The sequence below is a fragment of the Telopea speciosissima genome, chromosome 8 (genome assembly GCF_018873765.1).
Source record: "Telopea speciosissima isolate NSW1024214 ecotype Mountain lineage chromosome 8, Tspe_v1, whole genome shotgun sequence".
NCBI lineage: Eukaryota > Viridiplantae > Streptophyta > Magnoliopsida > Proteales > Proteaceae > Telopea > Telopea speciosissima.
Window position 1 is genome coordinate 64,405,330 of NC_057923.1, and position 5,459 is coordinate 64,410,788.

The window sequence follows — 5,459 nt, forward strand, 5'->3', positions numbered from 1 at the left end:
TCCCATTTTAATCAAATTGGTTTCCAATTTTACCATTGAAAAGTAATCGGAATGAGCTTTTCAATGACTCTTAAACCACAAAGTTTGGGAATCGAATTTAAATTTATGATTTATTTTTTAAGATTTAAGACCATGTATCCAACTCCAGTTGTTTAATCCTTGTTTTCACATCAGTTTTTAGAAATAAGAGGATTGTTTTGCATGGCTATGGCGCTGTGCACAAAAACTTTCGCCAAGAAATAAAAAATAGTTTGTAACTTAATGCACATTATTTAACTGTCTAAGCTCAAAAGTCTTACAAAAAGACAAAAAGAAAAATCAAAAGCGAAATGGGAACGGATCCCATACCCTAACAAAAACAACACAAAATATAACTATCTTAAAAGGAAGGTTAAAAACAATACACTATAGTGAACCTTACGTTTCACGTGTTCATAAAAAATTAGAAATCAAGCCAACTCCCTCATTTTCATATCCGGTCCCACCTCAAAACAGAAAAGAGGGTGAGGAAAGAAATTATTAGATTTTATAAGTCAAAATAGTTGAAATGAAAGATATTGATCTCTCAGCTGCCGACTCATGATATAAACCCACCACCAATCACAAACATTTTAAATGCCCACTAAAATACCTCTTTCCCTTTTCTTTTCGTATCCAATAATGAAGGATTCATTGCCCTCTATTTTATTGACACCCTTCTTGTGGAATCCAAAAAAAAAAACAAACTATAAGATCGACCACTAAAAAGTCTAAAACCAAGAGACAAAGAAAAAGATAAAAGAGTGAAGTGAATCCAATGTGAAAGGGAAGGCACTCAAATATTTGGAAAAAACTTTCCTTTGAAACTTAAAAAAGATAAGAAGCCCAACAGCAACCACCAAATTTACCCAATAGCCGGCCACCTTTTAAGTTTCGACCAATTGTGGTATTTGTTTAATGAACTTATTCAAACACATTTAGCTTAGTTGTTGATGGCCAAATGAGTGCATCTTACTCTTTCGATTCAACTAGATTTTTCATTTTTCAGTAAAGGGGATAGTTTTGTGATAAAATTAAAGTGAAAGGTACCGTGTTACTTGAGCATCTCCTCAATATTATAGTTCAAATTTTTCTTTAATAAAATTTTCTCTCAATCATGGGTTTTGTACCTAAAAGGAAAAACGAACAAAGATTTTTTTGAATTCAGTATTTTGGTATGCTTTCTCTAAATTGATTATGGGTCTAGAATGAATTTTGAATTTTGTTACTTGTCAATTTAATTTCTCGTTTCAAAATATATTCTAGATCCAACATCTATAATGAGAATGCATACCAAACATAGAGTAAAGCTCTCCCCTTCCTCTGAAGGTTTTTAATTTTCCCCTTTATGGAACTTCTCTCATAGAAGTTTGATAAGTTTTGAACACATGTTTGTAGTTTTGCCTCTAATAACACTTATGTCAATAGCTTGCAGTCTTTTTTTCCGAAGTTGTGAGTGTCTTCTACTTCTAACATACATGGGGAACATTACACAATATGATACCTTCCACAACCATACATGTCATTATACATTTCTGTTATTGGCATTTCTAATTGTAGTTTGCAGTTAAACTCATTTATTTTTAATGCAAAGTCATTAAGGGGAAAACTACATACCACCAACGTGGGTGATCTTTTGAAATTGAACCTAACACAAAAAAGAAAAAAAAACTACCATTGACTGATATGTAATGTTACACAATGTTTTGTTAACATCTTCTAAAGAATGTATTCGGCTCTCCTCTAGCTGTAACGGGAGTTGGAAGATCCAACCCAGCAAACAGGGCTGTTTGGGTTATTTCATAAGTGGACTCCTCTATAAAATGATCAAAACCCCCTTATTTTTGCTGGGTTGGATCCTCATGCCCCCGCCACGACTGGAGTAGAGTCAGGTAACTAGAAAATGTCTTGTAACAAGACCTGGTCATCAAAGTTAAATTAAAAATAAGAAAAAAATAAAAATAAAGATGGGAAATCCTCACAATTCAAAAAGAATCCATAGAATCGATACCCTACCTAATGCACCCAACTTATGGGCCCAATAATAATGAAGTCTATTGATAAAAACAAAACTGATGAAGCTAGCCCTAAACCATAATGGAATATATTGTTCAATACTTGGCTATCTAAACCAATATGGACCGAAATATTTATATATTTCTTTTTTCATTTTTGTCGGAAAAAGCCAAATAGTAAAATATCATTAATGACGTAGGTAAGAATTATAAAACCTTGAGGTCAGGTCACCACTGTGAACAGAGAAAACGTTTTCAATCTCCAGTTGCGTTAGGCTGAGATTGAGACCTCTCGAACTCTGAAGGTTCGAAACAACAAACTACACTGCATTTGATGCGAAGTTGCAACCAACGATCTCCGAGAAGCTCCACCATACGATGTTCCTCACTCTTGAAGTATTTGTATTTCCATGACAGAAAATACCGGAATTTCCTTTCTTTTTGTTTTTTCTTCCCCTAATGATCTTTCGATCTTCGCAGGTCTTGAGCTTTATTTCATCTTGTGCCTTCCAGATAAAGTAGAGACGAAAAGGATCGAAATAACGATGAAAATACGAAGAGAAATTAGCTAGCTTAAAATTGGGAGGAAATTTTCGTGTTGAGAGGTTTCCAATCCAATCAATTGGTTGTTCCTTTGATTATTTTCGGAGGCACGTATAGGGGTAAACGTTCTTATCCCCGTTCTTTACTTTGAGCTTGATTCTCGATTTTTTGGTTTTCAAGTTTGGAGTTATGAATTAAGAATCCTTTATTTATTGTAGTCATATTATCTGATTTTCCCATCTACTCCACGGTGTCTCCACAGTTACTTCCTCATCCTAAAGGAGATGGCAGAGGCAGAGGATTGAAGTCCTCTTCATTGCTAATGCTTTCTCCACTACTTTCATTTCTTCATGTCCCCAGACGATTTTGTGATCCTCGACCTCAACCCGCCACCTGTGTGGAGTGGGGACGGCGGACTACGGAGCAATTTGCTCGACGTCGTTTGTATCACGAGACGATCGAGAATTGAAGAAACGATCATATACTCAAAACAAATGCCAGTGTAATGCAATTTTGTCTTTTGAGCCTAGGAAATGGAAAGCGGGGCCCACTAACTGTTGGGCCCTGTCCTTTGGCCCAAAATCCGTAATTACTTGTGGACCGATAAGTCCCCCCTGGAATCTGAGTCTCTCTCCTATCAAGGATTTTAAACTCAGAATCGAGGTTTTATCTGCCAATTCTGATTTGATCCTGATTAGAATCAGTCTAAATTACTATTAAAAAACCCTAGAATCAGCTGTTCTGAATTATCCAGAATCATATTCCAATTTTTTTAAACCATGATTCCCAATTGCTACCAAACCCCAAGTCGTCATGGATCTGATTTGGACTTTAGAAGGAGTTGGGGCCTGGGATTCATCAAGAAGAAAAAAGGAGTTGGGGCCTGGGGGGAGCCTTCTTCCCTCTTGTTCTGCAGCTTCTGCCACAAAGTAATACATAGTACACAAGTGGCAAAGGTATCAATTTTACTCCCATGTCTGTTAGTGGCCTGCTGTATGGCCCTGATATGGGCCTCGTCTGCTGTGTGTTATCTTTGGTTTACTTGTGGGTGTTGCCTTTATTACATTTTTTTTTGCTGGTGGGCTTTGCCGGAAAATTATCCTCTCTCAGATTCTCTGTCTGGTACAATTCTCTAGTGCCTCTAATAGGAAGAAGTGGATTCCATCTGGGCAGTATATTTGAGCAAGGAATAAGGTGATTATTTGCATCTTTTATGAGACAAATCGGATGAACTTTATAGGAACATGAGAGGATAACGATCCGGCTTTGCCCTGTACGTGTCTTTTTCTTATTGATGTTAATTCTTGGTTGTTTCTATTTTAGTTTGAGGTCTGTACCTTTTCCTAATGAGAAAGGGGAAAAAAAAATCAAAGGGACAAAAAGCTAGGGAAAAGTAAGAATAGTACACTTGGTTATTTAGTCGAGAATATACCAAACACTAGAAGATGGGATGGACCATCCACATAGGTTTCCCTGGACCTCTATCCTCTGTAGCTCGAGTACAACTCCTCTGTGAAGTGTGAAGTGTGAAGTGTAAAGGATGGTCAAGGAAGGCGGAGGCCCCTCGGCCCATAAGGCAATAACTTGACGGACACTGCCCCACGATAACCCGTAGTAGGGACTGGTGTGGGACTCATTTAAGTTGTTGTAGAAATGTTATTTCTGTCATAAACGTGGGCCTTAGAAGTTGGAACCAACCCCCTTTTTCTCGCCTTTTGTGTATCTATGAACACAAAGAATAGTTCTAGCTGAATTTCAGAGAACACTGCCTCAGTCCCCTTTTCTTTCTTCTTAATCTTTAAAATGCAAAATAAATAACAGGGAAGCCTAAAACGTATACAATAAATTGCAATACAACAAGTATAGATTAATGGAATAAATTATCACTCACTAAAACTTTGGTAACTCTTATATTCAATTCAGGAGTTTTCTAGTAGTAGTCAGAGTTGAACAAGAGGCGTTTGAGGTGACATTGGCAATCCACAACCGAGAGCTCGTATAAGTTCAATTATGTGACAAGTGATTTGAAAAGTAATTGAATCATAAAGATCGAAATGGTGAGAAGATGAAACGCTCTCGTTTCAGGTTAATTAAATAGGATTGAAACAGTATCTCATATAACTTACTAAAACTCATGAACTCTTTCTTTTCTCCCAAAGACTACATGAACTCTTTAGTTAACTGCATACGAATCGATAAATTTTCTATACTTCATGGGAGAATTGAAGGAGACCAGTCATAATCTATCTGTAAGAAAGTGGGTTTTGCTTTTCGTGTTAGAAGAGTTTCTTAAGAATATATCAAAAAAGATGATTTTTGCTCAAATTTCATGAATATCCTGAGCGGTTGATCTCCGGTATGTACATGGGATTTTCTTTTGTTTTTTAGTGATTGCTTTTGATAAGGGCTGTCATGTGATACTAAGAACTTTCAATTCTCATGACTCTCTCGAGTCTCGAGTCACGTCTCAACCCATTGGGTGTGGGGGTAGTGGAGGACGGCTGGACGGGAGGACTCCTTTTGTCTTATTGAGTGACAGGACCTTTCACATTTGATGGCCCAGAGCTAATGTCAGAAAGGTTTTCTTTTTCTTTTTAAATTGAAAGGAACGTTATTCGTGCATGTTCTTATTTCCAGATGTTCCGCAATCTCACCGATTAATTGTTAATTCCTGAACCAAAGAATTGATAGTTTTGGTTCCTATTCTGTTTTTTTTTGGGTCTAGTTGTGTCCTCGGAATCTCAGATGATATAACAATGGCTTTGTTTTTGGGTAGCGTTAGTATTGTTTTGGGGCCCCTCCTCTGTGTCTACATCGGTTAGTCAACTGTCAAGCGTCAACCACAAAAGCTCAAACCCTCAAACCCAACTCCAGCTTCTTTGT

The 5,459-nt window shown here is 37.0% G+C and overlaps 1 long non-coding RNA gene across 1 annotated transcript; it reads left to right on the forward strand.

Moving 5' to 3' along the window:
* Positions 1-2,329: 2,329 nt before the first annotated feature.
* On the forward strand, positions 2,330-2,604 carry LOC122670483. Its single transcript, XR_006334214.1, has 2 exons — positions 2,330-2,429; positions 2,547-2,604. It is a non-coding gene; the product is annotated as an uncharacterized LOC122670483 (long non-coding RNA).
* Positions 2,605-5,459: the final 2,855 nt, after the last annotated feature.